Source organism: Myotis daubentonii, chromosome 15, assembly GCF_963259705.1.
Source record: "Myotis daubentonii chromosome 15, mMyoDau2.1, whole genome shotgun sequence".
Taxonomy (NCBI): Eukaryota; Metazoa; Chordata; class Mammalia; order Chiroptera; family Vespertilionidae; genus Myotis; species Myotis daubentonii.
In genome coordinates, this window is record NC_081854.1 from 58,652,398 (window position 1) to 58,675,393 (window position 22,996).

Genomic DNA, 22,996 nt, shown 5'->3' on the forward strand with positions numbered 1-22,996 from the left:
GAGTGCCTGCTGCACCGGGCTCTCCCCACAGCACCCGCCCGCCTGGCCCTGAGCAGGCGAAACGGCACAGTGCACGGTGCGCCCGACACGGACACGCGTGCACCACCACGGCCCGCAGAGTGAGCGAGGACGTGAGGAAGCACCACACACGTCAGGGCCGGAGGCGCGTCCGTTCCTGTTTCCAGACGGGAGACCTGGGGCCCGGAGAGGGAGGCTGTCCCCGAGGGCAGCGGAAAGGCCAGCAGCGGGGCCGGGACAGCACCCCCCGACGCCCGGCAGGGGCTACGCTGGGACAGCACCCCCCGACGCCTGGCAGGGGCTACGCTGGGACAGCACCCCCTGACGCCCGGCAGCAGAGGGGCCAGGACAGCACCACACGACGCCCGGCAGGGGCTACGCTGGGACAGCACCCCCTGACGCCCGGCAGCAGAGGGGCCAGGACAGCACCCCCCGACGCCCGGCAGGGGCTACGCTGGGACAGCACCCCCCGACGTCCGGCAGGGGCTACGCTGCGAGGCCCGTGCAGTAAGGCTTCCAAAGAGCAAAGCAAACCACACCCCTCGCTCGGTTCTGCTGAAGTGATTGGCACCTGCTGGCACCTGCACCGGATTGAAACACTTCCTTCTCAGACGGGCGATCGGCTCAGTGATTCTGTTCCTCTCTAAGTCACCTTCCGCCCTCGCCCACCCGGCAAGTCCCCACCTTCAAACCCCAGAGCTTGGAGGACCTACTGTGAGCTGGAGCCCCTCACTTTAAAGGTGGGTGACAGAGGTGGGGGGAGACAGAGGTGCGGGGGGGGGGGTGACAGGGCGGGGGAGGGGTGACAGGTGAGGGGTTGGGGTGACAGGGCTTGGGGGGGCTGCAGTGCGCAGGAGGTCAGGTGCGAGGTGGAGGTGGGCGGGGCTCAGCAGGCTGGGCCTGGTCCCATGGGCCCTGCCTTGCTCAGCTGGTCTCTGCAGGAATAGAGGTGAGGGGAGGAGGAGGAGGGAGAGGAAGGAGGGAGAGCATCGCGCCCAGCGCTGTGCGTTGGTGGCTGTCTCCTGAGGAAACACGCCGTTGTCACCGAGTGTGGAGTCCCGAGAGGCACCGTGGAAACCTGGGCCTTTTCCTAGAATCGGGGCTGACACAGGCACTTCCCTCCCGGCCCTTCCGGAGCCGAGGGCCTGTGTGCGCGGAGTGAGGTCACCGTGAGCACCCCCGTCCGTCCCCCACCCCCGCCGCCGGTCCCTCCCAGACCAGCCACCACGAGGCGTCTCCTCTGGCCTTCGGGGGCGACCTGTCAGTCACGTGGGAACAAGGCTGGAGCCCGGGGAGCGCCTGGAGAGCCCCAGGTCCACGTGCCCGCCGAGGGCGCGGGGCCACGAACAGGCGTTGAAGGATCAGACGGAGACGACGCCACCCCTCCCTCTGCACTAACTGGCGTCATTGACTGGCACCTCCTCCACAGCTGCCGTGATTTCTATCCTGGCCTGTGGTTCTGTGGACGTGATCTCCGGAGGCTGATGGTCCCAACGGTGAGGAGCACAATGCGGCAGCCAATCGCAGCCCCGGCGCCCATTTCCACCTGGCCAGGTGCTCTCCCCGGGGAAATACCCGGGTTTTGGCAGGCACGCTGCGTGGCATTATCTGTCATTTTCATTAGATTTGCGCTGCAGCTGAGCCAACAAGACTCCACTCAGGCATATGTGCTCGAGACGCCCGCTGGGCGGCCAGACCCACCCTCTCGGGCTGCGGCACCAGCACCGGCCGGGCTGGGAGAGCACGGCCTGGTGGCCACCGGAGCGGACGCAGCTCCTGGCGGCTCATTATCGGTGCCTCGCCTGGCCGCCAGGCAGGACGGGCGGGGAGGTGCTGGACTTTGAGGCTCCGCAGAAGATACCCACCCCCCACACCCTCGCGCTGCCTGTGCTCCCTGCCTCGGGGGGCTGTGGGCAGGTCCCTCACCAGCCAACCTGGTCCTCTGCAGGAGGCTGCCCATGACGGACAGGTGACTGGACAGCGGGCGGTGACAATGCCTGCAGGCACCTCCGTAGGGGAGGCAGTCCCACTGCCGGGAACTGTCGCCCTCGCCTGCACCCGCTCTGCCGCGGAGTCCCCAACCCAGCACTCAGAACGGGCCCATCACCAAGGTCAACCCCATTTACAAAGCTCAGAATGGGGTGCCCCTGGGCAGGGAGCAGCGTGACTCCACCCCGAGGCCCTCAGAGGACCTTGTGCAGCCACTGGAGAGAAGGGTCGCACTGACTCTTCAACGCCCAGGGCCAGGGGGATGCAAAGGGGCACAGCCGCTGAGGCAAACGGTCGGCAGTTCCCCCAAAAGAGTAAACGGAGTCACCACCCGGCCCAGCGGCTCTAAAGCTGGGTGTCGACGCCAGAGCGCGAAACGCAGGCTCCCAAAGAGATGTGCGCCCCAAGCCCCCGGCAGCCAAGGGGGGAGCCGCCGTGGCCATCGGCAGATGACGGGCACAGCGGGGCCCACACGCACGAAGAATGTCATGCGGCTGAGAAAAGGAGGGACCTGGCACAGGGCGCCAGGGAGAAGCCCTGAGGACGTGCCGCTCAGGAACACGAGGACAGATCACTCAGTCACTCAGGACAGATCCCGTGTGGCCCCACGTAGCTGCGGTCCCTGCAGTCAGATCCACAGGAGACAGAGGAGGGTGGGGAGTCATGCTGAAGGGGACAGGGTTTCCGTCTGGGATCAAAGGTCCTGGAGGGGACGGTGGTGGCAGCAGAGCAGCGTGCGTGTCGCTAATGCCACGGAGCTGCACACGTAGGGGGTTAGGATGCTACATGTTATCGTGTGTATTTCATAACAGAACAATGACAAAATGGAAAGGTGTCGGTTACGTCTATGTCACCATTATTAAAACACTAGAGGGCCGGTGAACAAATTTGAGCACGGGTGGGGTCCCTCGGCCTGCCCGGTGATCAGGGCCGATGGGGGATGGGGCGGGGGGGGGGGGACTGGCCAGGGGGAGGGACCGTGGGAGGTAGGCTGGCTGTGGGAGCGCACTGACCACCAGGGGCAGCTCCTGCATTGAGCATCTGCCCCCTGGTGGTCAGTGCGCATCACAGCAACCAGTCCACGGGTCGTTTGGTCGCTTAGGATTTTATATATATAGATATACATCTGAGTCTGTCCTGGCTCCACCTCACTGTCCAGCCCACTTCCTGCCAAAGGTGCCCTGGGCATTGCCAACACCCCCACCCCTGCACACATGGCCCTGGGGCTCTCCTCCCCCCCACCCCTGCAGGTGTGGCCCAAGAGCCCTCTCTCCCTCCTCACCCCTGCAGGTGTGGCCCTGGTGCCCCCTCTCTCCCCTCACCCCTGCAAGTGTGGCCCTCAGGCCCTCTAGGCTGGGATCCGTGCCCTCCTATAGGAGCCCTGTTGTCGAGTAGCTGTGCTGAGCGCTGGAACAACATAATTTTTTTATTAGTAGGAATGTTCTCTTGTTTTCTCGCCCGGTTATCGCCATGTTACTAGAAACGAGGTAAGTCAATCCGAAAACAGCTGAGTGAGAGGAATATACAAACAAACTTTCAAACTGTCTCAGCAAGAGAGGCTGGAGTTATTGAATATGCAAATTGACTTATTAAAAGAAGAATGATGTCTTTTTCAGCAATCAGTTTAATTACAGAGGAACCTTCAACGGAGAAATCAACTTGTTTCTCAGAATAAAAAGTCTCCAGAAGGGAAATGTAGGTGTAACAGATCAAAATGAGAGAATGTGCACTTGGCAGGACACGGTCTTGCATGGAAGGATGGAGCTGCTGGGAGGGAGGTGGGAGCAGGTGTCCAGGGGCCTGCCAAGTCCCGTGTCCTGGGTCCCGTGTCCTGGGTCCCGTGTCCACTGAGCCCACCTGTCTCTCTCCCACCCGCCTCTCCAGTTCAGACGGAGGATGCAGGGCCACAGAGGGGGTGGGTCTTAGCCACACGCAACAACACGTCAGCAGCTGCACATCAGACACTCGTCCTCAGTCTTTGGTCTGTAAAGTGGGAGAGCACACGACGTCAGAGACAGCGGCCTGGCAGCACACCGGGCCCCCAAAGGCTCGGGGAAGGTGAGCCATCAGCAGAGGCCCCGGGGCCACTCCGTGTGCTCGCTGACCCTGTCACTTAACCGTCACTCACGGCCGAAATGCAAAACGCGACATCCACACCCTCCAGAAAGGCAGACAAGCCCTCCTCTGTGAGCCTCAGAGTCTCCAGCACGACACGCCATCAGCGGGCACAGGAAAACGTCTCCGCCCTTTCACATTCCAGTGGGAAGACGAGCGCTAAACAGAAATCAACATCAACACACACACACGCAGCATTTCAGACGCGTCTCCGTGAAGGAGAGAGCCACGGAGGCCGCTCAGGGCCGCGCAGAGAGGTGAGCCAGAGGGTGAGGAGGGACGCAGGGCATCTGGGGCACCGGTGCTCCACACTGGGCAGAGCTGGGCCTGACGTGCTCCAGCCTCAGGAACAGGCTCCTGGGACCGCAGGGGCCGAGAAAACAGGACCTGGGACCGGTAAGCGTGGGGCCGAGTGGCACAGGGGCCTGTGGCTTACACGGATGACCGGCGTCATCTGGAGGGTACTGAGCGGACGAGTGACAGGAAGTGTCTGACTTGTTTTAGCAGGAAGAGCAGCACCGTGAGTCCTCTAATGGAGGGGCCCTGCGAGGAGGCTGCTGCGCATGCCAGGCTGGGGGTGGCGACTGTGAGTGGGTGTTCTGCACATGGGGTGTTCTGCGCGTGGGGTGTTCTGCATGTGTGTTCTGTATGTGGGGTGTTCTGCATGTGTGTTCTGTGCATGGGGTGTTCTGTGCATGGAGTGTTCTGCGTGTGTGTTCTGTATGTGGGATGTTCTGTGCATGGGGTGTTCTGCATGTGTGTTCTGTATGTGGGGTGTTCCGCGTGTGGGGTGTTCTGTGCATGGGATGTTCTGTGTGTGTGTTCTGTATGTGGGATGTTCTGTGCACGGGGTGTTCTGCATGTGTGTTCTGTGCATGGGGTGTTCTGTGTGTGTGTTCTGTGCATGGGGTGTTCTGCATGTGTGTTCTGCATGTGGGGTGTTCTGCGTGTGTTCTGCGTGTGGGGTGTTCTGTGCATGGGGTGTTCTGCGCGTGGGGTGTTCTGCATGTGTGTTCTGTGCATGGGGTGTTCTGCGTGTGTGTTCTGTGCATGGGGTGTTCTGCATGTGTGTTCTGTGCGTGGGGTGTTCTGCGTGTGTGTTCTGTGCATGGGGTGTTCTGTGTGTGTGTTCTGTGCATGGGGTGTTCTGCATTTGTGTTCTGTGTGTGGGGTGTTCTGTGCATGGGGTGTTCTGTGTGTGTGTTCTGTGCATGGGGTGTTCTGCATTTGTGTTCTGTGTGTGGGGTGTTCTGTGTGTGGGATGTTCTAAATGTGTGTTTTGTGTGTGGGTGTTCTGCATGTGTGTTCTGAATGTGGGGTGTTCTGCGCGTGGGGTGTTCTGCGCGTGGGGTGTTCTGCGCGTGGGTGTTCTGCATGTGTGTTCTGTGGGTGTGGTGTTCTACATGTGTGTTCTGAATGTGGGGTGTTCTGCGTGGGGGTGTTCTGCGCGTGGGGTGTTCTGCGTGTGGGTGTTCTGCATGTGTGTTCTGAATGTGGGGTGTTCTGCGTGGGGGGTGTTCTGCATGTGTGTTCTGTGGGTGTGGTGTTCTACATGTGTGTTCTGAATGTGGGGTGTTCTGCGAGTGGGATGTTCTAAGGGGCAATCGACATGCTCACCCACAGATCAGATGCAGAGGCCGAGAGGAGCAAAGAGGCTTCGAGTCCATTCGACAACGCAGAGCAGTTTGCAAACCCGGAGTCCCAGGTGACACCCCGGTGAGGGCTCCTCTCGGATGGGAGTCGACACAGGGGCACCTGGGAGGCACCTGTCTCTGCAGCTCGCAGACCAGCTCCCCCCGGAGCCTCGGCCGGTGCCTCTCCCTGTCCCGAGCCCCTCTCTGCAGCCTCGGCACCGCTGCCCTGCGACCCTGGGCCCCGTCTCCTCTCTGCGTGGGCCTCTCTGCCACAGGACCCTCTGTCAGCCGTCGCCGGTTCTCCAGAGAAACAGAACCAAGAGGAGGCGCAGAGCAGGAGGAGGTTTACCGTGACGGACTGGCTCACAGGTGAAGAGGAGTCCCAGGGCCCACAGCCCACAGCTAGAGGGGCGGGAAAGAGGATGGTGGGCGTTCCGGTCCCATCGCCACCGGCCGGCGGCCCCAGAGGAGCAGGTGCCCAGCTCCGGGGGAAGGCGGCACAGAGCACCTGGCGCCCCCGGGGCCCGGCCAGGCAGCAGGTGGCCTGGCTCATTCCACCGGAGCTCAGCCCTTCGTTCAGGCTCGGTGAGGCCCGCCCATCGGGAGAGCAATGTTTCACTGAGTCCACGGCTTCACGTGAGCGCGTCCAACACTCCCCACAGGCACTCAGATAACGTCGGAGCAAATGTCCGGGCCCCGTGGCCCACCCAGTAGACACAAAATTCACCACCATACCCGTTCTCCCCACGGTGTCTGTCAGTTTATGAGTTTATCTTCGTTACTTATCTGCCTAGGTGTCTGTGTTTGCCTTCCTTCTGAGACTGTAATTTCCACCAGCTGTTGTTGAACAAATGAACTAGTGACAAGTGGAGGGAAAGCAGCTCCGTGTGTGATCTGGGACCCGGGAGAGGCACGGAGCTGCCCTGAGGCCGGCGGCGCTGGCGGGAGGAGCTACCCTCGATGAGAGGCAGAGGGGCCTGGGAAGACAGGATGGGCCTGGGCGAGGGGCTGGGGAGGAAGCAGACAGATCCATCTCCGACAGCCGCACCCCCTGCGTGCGTCCTGGCTTTTAGTTTGAACCGGGAGCGAACATCTCCTGACCCAATGCCACTGACTGGGCCAAAGGCAGTCGGAGCCCGACGCAGGTGGGCCCCCGGCACGGCCTCCCCGGGCGAGTGCGGTGGCCGGAGTGGGAATTGGCCCGGCCCTCACCAGCCCTGGACTCGTGTCTGCAGGACGGAGGCTGGCCGATAGGCCCAGGTCACCTCGATGGCAAGGCCGCCCCGGGGCCCAGCTGCCCTGCACACAGGCCCGGCCTGGACTCTTGCACCGGCATCCCCGCCGGCATGTCGGGTTGGGCTTGTTGACCAGTGTTAATGGGAAAAGGAAAAGGTGTCCTCAGTGATAAGTGCGTGTGGGTGAGTGTCACCAAACCCGCAAAGACAAGCGCCGTGTGTGACTCAGCGAGCACCGTCTCTGCCCGTCGTCATGGGGTTTTTAACAAATGTGGACAGAACGGTGCGTTTCAGGGGCCTTGCTGGGTCACCTCCCAGGGAACGCGCTCTGCGAAGGGCAGGGTCTGAGCTGTGTGCCCAGAGTTCCCTGAGGTCTCGAGATGAGCAGGGCTCCTCAGGGGTCACTGGGACAGGCCCAGCCTGGAAGGAGGGCGTTCCAGCTCAGACCTGACACCGTGGGCCTCGCGGGCACAGCAGGGGCGTTCTTCCTGGTGGGATGGCCCCGGCGGTAGCCTGCCTCCTTCCTTGGGCCCTGAGCACCATGGGCCTGGCATCCATCTGTCCTGAGCCTGCCTCTGCCCAGCCCTCGGGGTCTGCTCTGAGAATCAAGAAGATGGGGACACAGCCCTGCTCAGGAGCCTGCGATCGGGGGAGGAATTGTCCAGTGCCCATGCCAGCAGCTCGGGCCTCCTGGAACCGCAGCCTCTGGAGGGAAACGAGGGGCAGGCTGGTGCCGAGGCCCAGGCACAGGCAGGGTGTGCCCAGCCCCGTGGGCACCCCTCCTCCTGTCTGAGCTGGGACCGGCGGCTGTCACTGTCCACCTGGAGACTGTTGGCTTCATTGACGGAGACAGCTCCACGGCCGTCCACGCCCAGCTCCAAGCCACGTTGGCAGCGCCTGCCACGCTGACCAGATCAAATGTGAAGTTTCCGTGCCTGACGGGCACCCGCTGACTCAATTACAGGAGCTGTGAGGTCACGCCGCCAGGTGCCTCCACAGCCCCCTCCACCTCCCGCAGGGGAGCGGGCCTGCATCCTGGGAGACGGGCCTGGGGCCGCTGGGTGTCTGCCGGCTTCCCTCCACCCCCTTACGCCTCCCCCATGTCCTCTGGGACCCCGACCTGGAGGAGCCTCAGGCCGGGAATCCGTTTTCCCTTCTGCGGTCACTGCACTGCTTACTCATAACTGGGATCTCAGGGCAATAATACGCTCACTGATGGTCACAGCAAGCGAAGGGTCCGGTTCTGTGGCGACCCCGCTGTCCCCTGTGGGAGGGGGTGGGGCAGACTGAGACCAGAGCCTGGTGTTCACGATGAGAATGGAGCACAGGCTCAGAGGCTCTGGCGCTCCACCTCTGTCCTCCCCCCCCTCCCCCCTCCCCCCCCAGAACACTGTGGACGGGCCTTGGAGGCCAGGAGAGGAGACAGAGTCTAACAGAGCCTCTTCCTGCCTCGGTTTCCTCCTATGTCAGCTTCACAGCAGGTGATGGTGGTGATGGTGATGGTTATGATGATGGTGATGCTGGGAGTGATGCTGATGATGGTGGTGATAGTGATGATGGTGATGATTGTGATGGTGGTGATGGTGGTGATGATGGTGGTGATGGTGATGATTGTGATGGTGGTGATGGTGGTGACGGTGGTGGTGATGGTGGTGACGGTGGTGGTGGTGATGGTGATGGTGATGATTGTGATGGTGGTGATAGTGATGGTGATGATTGTGATGGTGATGATGGTGGTGATGATGATGGTGATGATGGTGGTGATTGTGATGGTGGTGATGGTGGTGATGGTGATGGTGGTGATGATGGTGATGGTGGTGATAGTGATGGTGATGATTGTGATGGTGATGATGGTGGTGATGATGATGGTGATGATGGTGGTGATTGTGATGGTGGTGGTGGTGGTGATGATTGTGATGGTGATGATGGTGGTGATGATGGTGGTGATGATGGTGGTGATTGTGATGGTGGTGGTGGTGGTGATGGTGATGATTGTGATGGTGGTGATGGTGGTGATGATGGTGATGGTGGTGATAGTGATGGTGATGATTGTGATGGTGATGATGGTGGTGATGATGATGGTGATGATGGTGGTGATTGTGATGGTGGTGGTGGTGGTGATGATTGTGATGGTGATGATGGTGGTGATGATGATGGTGATGATGGTGGTGATGGTGGTAGTGATGGCAATGGTGGGGATGGTGGTGAAAATGGATGCTATTATTGAGCTCCTTCATAGCTGCTCACTCTTCTAAGGGCCTTCAATCTTCAACCAGCTCACTCAGATAGAACAATAGAGGTCCTGGGACACTTGGGAGATCGGCAAGTGCATCCACAGCCGGAGTTGGTGCCTTTAGACTACCCTCCATGCACAGTTTGGCAAAGCACCTGGTTCTAGTGACTTGTAATATGTGAGCGCTTGCCTCTCTCGGAGCTCCTCTCGGTAAGTCTGCCATCTGTCACTTGTAACTGGGCTTGGCTTGTGAGTAGAGGGGACCTGCCACGCAGGAGCCTGCCAATGACGATGAACGAGTGGGTGAATGACAGGCAGACTCTGGCGCAGGTCACCCAGAGAAGGTCCAGGCCTCACCCTGCTCTCGGGGAGCCCGCCCACTGCACCGAGCCACACCGGAGCAGAGCCAGCGCGGTGGCCTGGGGCGTTGCTGGGCCCTCTGGTGCCACCTCCTCCCATCTGATCAGGGAGGGGAGCATCGAGCCTGCAAAGCTGTGCGGTCCCTGAAATCTCCCCACGGAGGCTCCTGCCGTGACTCGACGCGGTGCACGGAGCCCACAGCTGACAGAGCTCAGGCTGCTAATCACCTTGGCGTGTTGTGTGTTGTGTTAATAAGTGAAAACACAGAGAAGCACACACCTGTCTTCCTGCTCATATTAATTTGGTCCCGAAAGTGTTGCTGAAACATATTGCGGGCCCGCCCCTCGCCACAGATGCTCCCGCTCGGGCGCGTGCAGGGGCTGATGCTACGACAGCATTTCTGTGCCACCAGGATGCCCGTGGCCGGGCCATCTCCCTGCGGGCCTGTCGCTCTGTCCAGCCGTCCCCCCTCCCCCCCGCACAGGGGTTCCCCTGGGGGCTGCGTGTGGTTCTGTGTCAAGCACCACAGCCGCTCAAAGACTGACAAAGGTGAGCAATTTAGAAAACACGCTGGGCTATGTCCCTGCCTGTCGCCGGCCGCTGACTTCCCTCGCTGCAGGACCCACGCATGACAGGCTCAGTGGAGCCCTGAGCACAAGCCCTCACTCGCTCCCAGAGGTCGGGCCCATTAAGAACAAGAGGGTCATGACTTAAAGGGTTTCCCGGGATCCGCCCGCCCTCACTCTGTGCTTCCCGGCTCTGCCCTTCTGAGCAGGAGCAGGTTGGCATGGATGCCCGCGAAGGGGAGCCGGTGCTTTAGGAGCTGGCACGCTGGCCTGGGCCTGTCACCTGCACAGGGAGGGCGCCTCCTCCCGGCCTGAGAGCTTTCCTTCCGGAGCCCTGGGCATGGCTGGCATCTGGCCGGATGGGAGGAGAGAGTCCCTGAGGGGCGTCAGCACTGGCACCAGGGGCCCAGGTGGCCCCGGCGAGTGAGACGCGGTCAGCCTCCAGGAGCCAGCGCCAGGCACCAGAGCTGTGGGCCCAGCCATATGCCAAACCCAAGACCAGAGGGCGCCTGGTCTCCAGCCACCACTCTGCCATGCTGACCTCTGGGCTTGCCAAGCTCCACAGTCATGTGAGCCAAAGCCTTAAAATAAGTCTACATGTCTGTGTGGGTTAGCATGCAGGTGTGTGTATCTATCTATCATCTAACTATCAACTACCTATTATCCAATCACCTATCTCTCTATCATCTATCTATCCATCTGTCATCCATCTATCCATCACCCATCTCTCTCCATCCATCCATCCATCCATCCATCCATCCATCCATCCATCCGTCCATCCGTCTGTCCATCCATCATCCATATGCACCTATTGGTTCTGTTTCTCTGGAGACTAGAATCCTGACCAAGACGAGCAGGCACGGGGAAGGAGGTAGTGCCATCTGCAGAGGCCACGGCTCCAGCTGCCACCAGCACGCAGGTGTCATGATGACAACCTCGCCAGCACCTGTGTGTTCCTGCCCAGCCTGAAGGCAGGTGCCCGTCGGTGGGGCCCAGACCTGCTCACTGGCCTGAGAAGGGCCTGGCCCTGCTCAGAGTGGAGCATGCCCTGAGCGGGGAGCAGTTAGAAACTCCCTGTTGGGATGGTCTGGAGACCTGCTTTCCCCAGAATCGCTGCTCTAAAGGCCGGGGGCGGGAAGGCAGGGGCGGGAAGGCAGGGTGGGAGGCGGGTGCCATGGGGGTGCCCTCCCTGCCTCCCTGAGTGAGTGAGTGGGAAGCAGAGGGCCAGGCAGACCTGGGTCAGGGCTGGGGTCGGGGTAAAGTGCACCTGTCTCCTGTTGTTGCCAGGACAGCGGACTGAGAGGCCAGCCCCGCCGTGGCGGGAACAGAGGTCTCCACTGCACGTTCTCCCGTTCCCTGCTGGGTCGGCCACGGGCGTGTTCTGACTGGATGTCTGGCCGCTCTTTTCCCAATAAAGGGCATGGGTGGTGCCGACCGTCCTTGCGACACCGAGTGACCCCGCCTCTCACTGCTCCGTCACTGCGGAGAGGGCCCGCGGCGATGGCTAACCCTATCGATACGGACGGAGCCCCATCAATCCAGGGAAAGCTCTCATTACGCCCTTGGAACACGGCGATATTCAGGCTGTGACACAGTCACAAAGGGCACATTCAAATGAGCCCTGTACATGTTATGAATATGCAACGGGCGGAGGGGCCGGTGTTAACCAGGAAAGACAAGAAAATGAGTTGTACCCTGTTGCAATCCTCTCAAATTGGGAATTTCATTCCTTTTAAAAAATTATCTGCTGGGAAAAGCTCTCTCTCTCGACTTGTACAATGTTCACTGAATCCACAGGCCCTGGCCGGCCCGGACAGTGGGGAGACTGGGGGTCACGGAGCCGGCGCCGCCCGAGGGCGGGGGGGGCGGGGGGGCTCCTCGCTGCGGAAACACCTTGTGGCCTAAACATGTTTGTCTTCACACGAACACGTGTGAAACGTTCATGGAGGAAGGGGATTGCAGGCTGTCTTCCAGACCAAGAAAACCCGGCGTGGTCGCTTCCCACAGGCAGGGAGATGGCAGCCTCGCGCCCGCACTGCCCCACCCCCCTCAGTAGCCTTATGGGATTTATTTTTATCCTCAGCCAACACATATATTTTTACTCGTGTGAATAATAGGGAGCAAGATTACGCCCTTTTATTTGCTAATTGAGCTGCGTTCCTCCAGATCGGGAGGTAGTAAGAGGGGGATTCGGGGCTCGGAAAGTTCTGCGTGGACCCCGGGGCCGGCGAGAGAGGGCTTCCCTGGGCGGGACCCGACCTCGCTTATCATCCACGGCCCAGAAAGCCCAGCTCCGGGGAAAGGACATGAGCGGCCAGCTGAGCGAAAGGTCCGCAGAGCCACGCAGCGGGAGAAGGGAAGGAGCAGCGGGCTGTGCCTGTGCCGGGCGGAGGCAGCGGGCACAGCCTCTGAGCCCCCGGGTGGAGGGCTACGGGCAGGGACACCTCTGAACCGCTGGATCCTAAAGGCCAAGAACCTCATATTAGAGAAAAAGTGGGGGGACTGGACCATGGAGCGAGGAGAGCCGGCCTCTCCCCACACCTGCGGCAGCTGCGGGGGCAGGGACCTGGGTCGTGGGCTGTGCCCTCTTCAGCTGTGCCCAGTGGGTCCACGGGAGAGTTTTGGGAGTCGGGTGGAAAGGCGGTGGAGGAAGCTGCAAGTCTCGCTGGGGGTGTTGGGGGGCTGCTTGTCCACCATAACCTTGCCTCCCGGGGAGGGGCAGGCAGGGAAGGGTACAGGCAGGGTCTGCTGCCCGCAGGCGGGTGAAGACCCGCTGCACTTGTCACGTGACTTTAACAGGCACTTGCCTAAGGGCGACGGGTGCCGGTGCCGGCGGCAGCCACGCGGTAGCAGGGAGCACCTTGCCGTGGCGTTTACTCCTGCAGAAGCTCCGCTGTCAGTCAGCATCTATGTATCGTGGACGAGGTGGCTCCTGGGTCCAGTGTCACCTCTCCTCGGGGAAGATGTTTAAAAGAAGAGGCGCCTATTGTGACCCCCGTTTCACGGACCGGGAGGCCGGTGGGTTACTCAGACCACCGCGCTCTCTCTCCGTGTCCAGAGCTTTGAAAGAGAGGGTGTGGGGGTGTCCTGGGTCGTGTCCAGTCTGTGAAAGGTCTGTCCACACCGGCGTCCTTCCAAAGGCTCAGGGCTTTCCTTGGACTCGAAGGAGGCGGAAAGCAAGCCCCACCCGACAGGCTCCCCACAGGAGGGGCGTCCATGGCCGCTGGTTCTGTGCTCAGCCGGGATCACTGAAGGGACGGGAGGCGCCTCTGGGTGGCTGCGTGGAGGAAGCGCCTGGGTGTGGACGCGGACACGCCCTCCCACACGTGTCCAGCTGGTGCTGGGAAAGTAACAGGGCGCCTGGCGTGCTCAGCCAACGGGATGGTTCTGATTCCACTTCCAATCGTTTCCTTCGGTGCGAACACATCTGGAGCAATGTTATTGCTGTTCAGACCTGCCTGGTGTTTTATTAGAAATTAACAAGAGAAATCCCTGTCGCGCTGCTCCGTGTCACCGCTTCTCTGACGCTCAGAGCCTCCCGGGCAGAGAGGAGCTGCCCGTCTTCCCTGCACAGGGGCCCCCCTGGACGGACCTTCAGGGGACCCCAGAGCAGAGGGCGCCGGGGTCACGCCCACAGTGTCTCCGTTCACATGAAGGGAAACAGACTCCCCCAGGGTGCGAGCTGTCCATCACCACGATGGCCGGGTCCCCTCATTCGCCTTTGAGGTTTCCTTTCACCGTAATGAAGTGCCCGTCACAACATCCCTGGGAAAACGTAGCCTGGTCAGACGTACGGAGGGGTCTCTTGCCCTGGGAGCACCTGGCCCCGCCCCGGGAGCCCGCCCCCCCCCAACCCCCCCCCCCCAGGGAGCACCTGCCCCCTCGCTGAGGAGGGAGAACCCATGGAGCCATCTGGGCAGTGGTGCAGGCAGTTAACACTGAGGACCTGTGTGCGGCCCCTGCTCGCTGTGTGTGTGGGGGGGGGGAGAGGGGAACCCCGTGCTGACCCCCCAGGCTCCTGGGTCCTGAGTGCTGTGGCCGAGCCCCGCTGGTCACAGAGCCTCTGTTGTGTCCTGCCCACTCGTCCTGCCCGTGGAGGAGGTGCTCAGACCTCCACCCGTGAGTGGGTCCCAGTGGAAATGCCTCTGGGAGGGCTCCCGGTTCTGAGCAGCAGAAATCCCATCCTGTCGCTGTGAGCGTGACCGGGGTCTCCGAGGGAAGCGAAGCCAGGCCAGGGCCCAGCAGCCCAGGACCGAGCCGCAGGCGATGCACCCCCGACACCTTCGGGGGAGCAGGGCCTCCTCCATCCCTCTCCTCCACCGCATCCCACTCTGATCCGGGAGGAGCTCGGACGCCTCCACGGGGAGCCGCACACGGACGGACGGCACGGCCTGGGGAGGTCGAGGCGCATTCCCAGGAGAGAAATGGATTCTGAGTGGAGACGCGTGAGCCGCTCAGGGGAGTCCCTTCCTCTGCAGTGAGGGCACCGCGGGCGACTCGCGGGCCGGGTGGCAGTGTGGGCTCCTGCGGCCCAGGAAGCGCCCCTCCTTGGGTCTGTCATGGCCGGTGTGACCCAGAGGCAGGGCAGGTGCAGCCACCGTGGTCGCGGCTCTCAGACACCGAGGCCCTGTCCCTGACCTCACCCACGGCACCTTCCTTCCTCAAGACTCACCCAGCCCAGCCCAGCCTTCGGAGGCCGGCAGACAGGTGTAGGATGATGGGGCGGGATTGCTGGGAGCCGAGGCAGTGTGTGTGAGGGGGGTATCAGGCGACCACACTATCTACCAGGTGTGCACCCCGTCTCCGACCCCGCCTCCCACTGGCTTCCTGTGGGCGGGGGGAGAATCAGCCGCGGACTACAGTTCATAGTTCAAAAGAAAACCATGGTGAGCAGTGTGCCTTCTAGTCAGGCCGAAATCCACCCTTAAAAATATTATTCCACTAATTACAAGGGAATTAAACGAATATAAGGCTAACTGTCTGCTGTTTAGCACACAAAGTTGTTAGATATATCACTCGGGGTTCCAAGCGGGCGGCTGGTCTCAGCCACGCGTAATTGTAAGGAATAGCCATGTACTCCTTAATTGCATAACTAGGTGGAACATAAAAATCACAATTACATGAGTTATATCAAGTAAAATATGTTAAAATAGTTTGTTTTTCGATGGTGGGGTTTTTATGGACACCATAATGAAACCGAAGTACATTTTTAATTACCTAATTATTGCTATTTTCAAAGTCCATTTACACCATAATTGTTCCTGTTTTCATAGTCCAAGGAGCCCTGGCAGAGGCGGGCGGGAGGCTCTCCGAGGAGGATCCTTTCTCAGCGCCCCCGTTCCCGGACCCCGTCTTTAAAATCTCCCCCCACACACGGTTAATGAATCTCTGACCGCGGTGCCGGTGCCCAGGTGAGTTCCTGTCGGAAAAGCAGCCGGAGCAGGTGGAGGGACGTCGGCATGAAATACAGCGGGAGAGGCGTTGGGACCCTGACCTGCGGGTGTGCGTGTCTCTGTACAGCAGGTCACGGGGTGGCAGCCGCCACTGCAACTGAACCGGAGGCTGGAGACATGGAGAGACTGTGGTCACCAGCTGGCGATGGGGAAGGACTCAACCAGGTGTCCATCCCTGAAAGGTGCTGTGAGGGAGGAGGAGGAGGGGGAGGAGGGGGAGGAGGGGGAGGAGGGGGAGGAGGGGGAGGAAGGGGAGGGGGAGGAGTGGGAGGAGGAGGAGGGGGAGGAGGAGGAGGGGGAGGAGGGGGAGGGAGGGAGGAGGGGGAGGAGAAGGAGGAGGAGGGGGGAGGAGGGGGAGAGGGAGGAGGACAGGTGGTGGGAGGAGGAGGAGGAGGAGGAGGGGAAGGGGGAGGAGGGGGAGGAGGGGGAGGGGGAGGAGGACAGGTGGTGGGAGGAGGAGGAGGAAGAGGGGGAGGGGAGGGGGAGGAGGAGGAGGGGGGAGGAGGGGGAGGAGGGGGAGGAGGATGAGGAGGGGGAGGGCCCGGGTCAGCCAGGAGCCCCCTCCCCTGTGTCTTTGCCCCTTGGTATCTGGGTCCCACCCAGGCCCCAGCGGCATCGCAGGACGGGGAGTCCCCCCCCCCCCCTTCGATTTCACGTTCTTTTCCATTCCGTTGGTCGGGGAAGGGCAGGCATCGGGGTGCATGGAACTGCGCCATCTCCTTGTCCCTCGTTTTTTCTCATTTGATGCCTTTGAATTTCATTAGCCTCCTCTCCATTCAGCGGCTGATGAGGAGAATGGGCCGCTGGGGGCGGTCCTGGCCCTGCTGCACTTCCTCTTGCGTTCCATTGGCTACGTCTAATCATGTGGCCTCCTCCTTGCAAAGGACACTGGGAAATGGAGTCCAGCTCTGAGCCCAGGAACATGAGGGGCTGGACTTCGGTGGGGCCTTAGCGCTACCCAAGATTCTGGGACTGAAAGTTCGACAAAGGCCGAGTGTGCACCTCGGCCCCTGAGGCAACGACAGAAAACAACAGACGTCAGGTCAGAGCCGCACAGAGGGAAGCAGGGGGACCGCGGGCGCTGCGGAGACCGGGCTGGGGGCCACCGTGAGCCGGTCTGCACGCTTCCCGGGAGAGCCCCACAAAGAGCCCGCGCCTCTCCCAGGGCACGTGGGCCCCCCTTTACGGGCACGTGGGTGTGTCTCACATACAAGCACGAGGCACACGCGCTGCACGCTGGCGCCCGCCTGGGAATGGCCGAGACCTGCCCGTGGCCGCTGGGCGTTTCAGTTGGAGACATTTTCCTCTGACTCCTGAGAGGGACGGAGAAAAGCCGGACTGAGCCCTGACCCGCTCCCAGGGCCTCTCCTGACTTGGGGGGACCGGGAAGGCTCTGGAGGGATGCGGTTCCGCCTGTCTGCTCCCCGGTGCTCGCAGCGTGGACACCTCCTCCTGCAGGTCCTCCGGGATCCCGCCGCCGGGAGTTTTCATCCGGAGTGTCTTCCTCTCCGCCTGGGACTCCCAGAGGGAGCCAGTCCTTTCCTGCGTTTCCCGCAGGGCCCAGCACAGGCCGGTCCACAGCGGGTCGGGAAATGTTTGCTGAATTGAATGGAGTTGATGTGAGGGATTGAATCCAGGTAAGTGGCTTTGGTAAGTGCATTAGCTCTGCCCTGGGACTCCGGGCTCCTGTCTGGCCCCATTACGATTTGCCCAAATTAACCTGACGGAGAGTGACTGGGGAGTCTTCCCTGCTCGCTGCAGAGCGTTGGACATGAGACAGGAAATGACAGCAGGATCAGGCCGAGAAGCCGGGAGGAGGCGGCGGCCACTGACTGGAGCTCAACAGACACGCCACTCCCAGGACCAGGACCGTGTTTCGCTGGGGGTGGGCGTCTGGCGTTTCCGGGAGGGGACAGGAGGGACTCAAGGCCCCGGCAGGCTCCTGGGAGCCGCAGTCTTTGAACACCTGAGCCCGAAGATGGTTTCTCTGCTCGTCGCATGGAGCAGAATTTGTTCTGGGTACAGACCTCACGCTAATCAGGTGATGCGGCCGTACCCCTTGGGGGGCCCTCTGGGCCTGGGCCTGGTCCGTGCCTTCGTCCCGGAGGTCCTCAGGTGATGAAATCTGATTTTAAATTTCACAAAGTGCGTGTGTCGGGGGGAGAGACTTAAACATAGAGTGTGCATCTGAGAAGCCACTGAGCAAGGAGAAAAAAAACAAGAAAAAGTAGGTATTTATTTAACCACATGTTTTGTGGATTTTTTTTCTTTGAAAAAAGTCCAGTTCCGAGTGTCGGAGCCAAGCAGGAGCCGCTCATGTGGGTCATGTATGTATTTCGCTCTCTCCTTGGACAGCGAATACACGCCTCTCTGCTGTCAAACAAAGTCTAGACGGTTCCGTGTCAGTGACGGCACGGACCCCACACAGACAGCTTCCTGTCCTGGCAAAATATTCTCATGAAATGGAGCAAGGGAGGTGAGGGCCTTCCTGCCAGGAGAGAGCGCCGGCCACGCCTAAGGCTGGGGGCGGGGGAGGAGCTCAGGCCCTCGGCCACACCCAGGGGCCCCTCTGGAGGCATCTTCTTAACTTCAGGTCCCGGTGTGGTGCAGGCCCCGCTGTGTTAGGGGTGGAGGGACAGCAGAGGGCCCAGCAGTGCCCAGGAACAGGCAGGACCATGGAGCCCTCCATCCCCCTGCACCGCGAGGCCCGGGCAGCGTCCATCCCGCAGCCCAGCGTGCTTCCCACAACAGCTGTTTCGTTTTTCACGGCTGTTTAGTTTGTTTCCATCAGTAGCTGAAGGTCATGTTTTCTCCTTTCGCAGGGATATTTGAACACTGATGGTTGCCAGCCTTTCCCATGCAACGTGCAGGCCGGTGTTCAGACTTCAGACGGGGTGTTTGTGCGGCCGCCGGCTCCGAGCGCCACGCGGGGGTCTGAGACTCTGCTGTTTGAAGTGTCCGCAGGAAAGTCGCACACCTCATCCCTCCTCCTCTGCCTGGGGATTCCAAATTTGCTTGAAACTGGGTCACATGACAGTCCGCCCTGACTGGGAAGCCATCCTGGGCCCGGGTCTTGGGAGGGACGGGGGTGGGGGGGAGGTTTAGGGCGGCAGAAGCAGGAAGGCTAACCCAGGAGGCAGCAGTGACATGTTCCTTGCTTCGGGAGGGAGGGCTGACCCCGTGGGGGCAACAGCTCACGCCCATTTGCTGATCAGCCTGTTGTGACCCCAATCCGAATCGCCATGACTGTTCCTCTGAGACCCGGAGAGTTATAGATGTGGTGTGGGAGAATCAGCGAACAAAACAACCAAGTAGAATTTGACTCAACATAAATATTAGGGACATCTGCACACACAGATGTCAAAATTCGTTCCAAAACTACAAGAATTAAAAAAATAAAAAGCAAGGTACTGGACTAGGGGTGGGCAGTAGGAAGAGCATATAGGAATGTAGTTCACCCCCATGCACGGCTGGTGGGTGCAGCCTGGTGCAGCCACAATGGAAACAGTATGGCGATTCCTCAAATAGTTAAGCTTAGAAATACCATGTAACCCAGCAGTCCCTCTCCTGGGTATTTTTCTGAAGAATATGAAAATGCCAATTCAAAAAGGCCTCTGCCCCTGTGTCGGTTTCGGCTTTATTAGCAATAGCCGCATGTGGTGCCACCTACGTGTCCGTGGGCTGGCGACTGTGTAAGGAAGATGTGCCCACACATAGGAACACTCCTCAGCCACGAGGAAGGTAAAATATTGCATTTGTGACAAAGGGATGGACCCGGAGGGGCTGAACGAGCCGGGTCACGCGTGCGGGATATTAAAAGAAGAGACGAACAAACAAAACAAAACGAACTCAGGGACACAGACGACAGATCGGAGGGTGAAGGGGCGTTTGAACATCCGTGACGGAGGAGGGGGCGTGGGTGCTGAGCAGCTGTGGGGTGTGCAGACCTGGAACTAGAATGTCGTGCACCTGAGACCACATAACCGACGTTATGTCAATAATTTAAAAAAAAGTTCCTGGTAGAAGGGGTGTCCAAGTCCCTGGGTTCATGTGAGGGGACAATGATGAAATCCCACAAATAAACTGACTCATCGCTACCTCCCACCACCGCCCAACCTGCATTTCAGGGGATCAGGGGTGTGAGAGCAACGGACGAAGGAGCCAGTAAGTACAGGCGAGGTCTCTGATCTTGTGCCGGGAAAATCCCACAGACCCTGCTGCACCATCAAGCGACAGATTGGTAGGAAGAATCAGTATAAATTCAATGAAAATCTTCCTTCAGCAAAGTTTAAGGCAATTCCCAAACAGAGAAAAGAAGTATTTGCAACAAAGGGTTAATATTCCTGATGCTGGGAATGTCACTGTGGACAAGGGACCCATTAGGAAGTTCACAAAAGGAGCTCGCAGCAAAAATGTGGAGAATGTTTACCTTCGCGAGCTGTCAAAGACGCGCAAACGGAAACAATAGTGAGACGGATTCCCGCTATCAGGGCCACAGTCTTAAAGGAGGAGGAAAGAGGTCCGGGGCGAGGGGAAGCGGCCCCCCGAGATCCGCTGGCCTGAGCCTGCAGGGACCCCCGCTGGGCAGAGGGTCACCCCGCAGAACCCTGAAAACCGTGCACAGCCCCCTACACAGCAACGCCTCTGCTAGGGACGTGTCCTTAGAAAATAACCATAAATAATGGCAGAAAGTTATTTAAAAGACGTTCCCTGGAAGGTTGTTCATAATAGCAAAAAATTAAAAACAAAATAAATGTCTGACAGTGGGACCCCGTGGCATCAATCACGCTGCCGGAGGGTCCACGGCGTGAAGCCCGCCCCGCGCGCTGCGGGTGGCTCAGGGCCGGGTCCCGACGTACAGCTCAGGGGAAGGGCTGCCGTCTCGCTTCCTGCTTCTTACGTGGATGTATGTAAATCTATGCATAGAAAGGGCTCTAAGAGGATCACCCGAAAGTTAGGCGTGATTATCTCTGGGAGGCGAGCGCACGCGTGATTCTCATTACTTTCCAGATATCCTGCAATAAAAATGTATTGCTCTTGTTAACAATCTTCTTAGAAACATTAGCTTGTATTTAAATTCTGCATAGAAATCAGGTCTCAAAAAACGGCCTTCGGGGGTCTTTTCTTGGGAAATGGTGGCAGCCAGAAATGAGGACTTGCCGGGGAGCACGGCCCAGGCTGGTAAGGCGGGGCAGGGGGGCCTGTGCCAGCTCCTGGGTGCCCTTCCCCGGAGCCCCAGCCGGCCCCGCCCGCTCCCACACCTGCCTCTTTATGAGTCATGGAATAGAAAACCCCTACAGACTGAAAATAATAACAGCCCGGCCGGCGTGGCTCAGTGGTGGAGCATCGACCTATGAACCAGGAGGTCAGGGTTAGGTACCCGGTCAGGGCACATACCCGGGTTGTGGGCTCGATACCCATTGTGGGGCGTGCAGGAGGCAGCTGATCCATGCTTCTCTCATCATTGATATTTCTATCTCTCTCTCCCTCTCCCTTCCTCTCTGAAATCAATAAAAATATATATCCTATCTAATAATAGACAAACATGGTAATTGAGCATACCTTCGCTATGCCTCCCATTGGCTAATCAGAGAGATATGCAAATTAACCACCAACAAAGATGGTGGTTAATTTGCATATGTAGGCGTGAAGTGGCGGAGCAAAGACTGAAGGCGGCTCCAGCCGGAGCGAAGGCCTGGTCCTGGGAGCCGGAGGAAATCCGGTGCCGGCAGCCAGCGCAAGGGAAGGCCTATTGCATGAATCTTTTCGTGCAACAGGCCTCTAGTATATATATATATATATATATATATATATGATAACGATAAGTGAGAATATATCAATAGATAGCAATAAACGCCCTTAGGCCCTCGGTATGTCCCAGACACCAAGCGCATCGCCGTACCGATATTTTCCTATTTTCTCAGCCAGGTTTCGGCAAAGGGAGTATTGTCTGCAGGTTACCGGTGTGTAAACTGAGACACCACTCCTGGGCTGCCAGGGGAGGGCAAACCACCTCTGGGAGTCTCACCCCACAGCCCCTGTTTCCCCCACCCCCCACAGTGAGGGGGATGGGCAGGGTTTCCCAAAGCCGCGCGCCTCACCCTGACGCACCCCCCAGGCCTGGGCCGTCTTTGTGATGCAGCCTTGTGTTGCGGAGCCTGGCTCCGGGGTGAAAGATTTGTGGCAACTGCATGATGTATGAGGTGCCATTTGTGAAAATATTATTTAGTGTAAAACATGATGTTTTTTCTCCTGATTTACAAGTTGGATTTATAAATCTGCACTTCTCACTATCCCAGTTATATATCTTGCCGCTGATTTATAAAACTTGCCTGTAAATTTTCCCAGCAAAGTTCTGATTCAGAAATCATTATTTTAAGAATTAGATTCAGTTAAAACATTCAAACTGCCGCACAGGGCAGGCGGCGGGTGCACACGACGCCAGGAGGGGCTCAGGGGGCCGCCTGGGCCTTGCCGGCCGTGCCCAGGAATTCCTCAAGGAAATGCGCCAACCCCAGGGCCTGCCCTTCACGCTGCCGCTGCCACGGGCTGATCTGCGCAGCCCAAGCCACTCGATGACGGTCCATCCGTACAACACACCGTCCTTCCCTCCAGCCCCCGACGCGGCTGCCCGATGGGTTCTGTGATGCGCCTGCCGCCAGGGCTGACCGTGGGGAGGAGACGCAGGCGTCACCAGAGGGACCTCCCCCTCTTGGCATCTCCCTTATTCTACCAGAGCCCAACCAGGGGACCCCACCCCGAGCCAAGGCCGCTAAGCTTGGGGCCGGGACTGTCTGAAGCCATTGTCTCGCCATAAAGCTGAGGTCTCAGTCAGACCCTGCTCCTCCGATGACGAGGGGGCTGGTCTCAGGGAGAGGATGTGGCCAGTCCCAGAAGTTAGAGCGTGTTTAGGAATGACCAATGGCTGAATGGACAAACTTGGTTTTTAAGAGCAGAAGCCAAGAAGCATTCGGCAGTGAGCAACAGCCCCGCAGCATGAATGGACGAGGAGCGTGGGCTGAGCGGGGGCCTGGGACTTCAGAAAGACGCTGGTCGCCCCGGGTCCCAGCAGCCACGCCTTCGCCCTGGCTGCTGCTCCGGGGTCGCTGGCTGTGACCGTTTCTGGACGAGTCTTTCCATGGACCCGTGTGGTTATTTCTCTCGGGTAAAATCCTGGGAATAAAGCTGTGGAGTCATTGGAAAGAGTCTCCCTAACGGTGTACGTGTTCAAAAGTGACCGCACCACCACCTTCTGCCCACCGGGGAATAGGTGAGTTCCAGGTGCCTCCGTCCTCACCAATCTTGGTCGGGTCAGTCTTTTTAACTGTAGTCATGTAATCATTTTTGTCACAAGGCCAGTCGTGTAAACATGAAGTGGTAGTTCATTTTCATT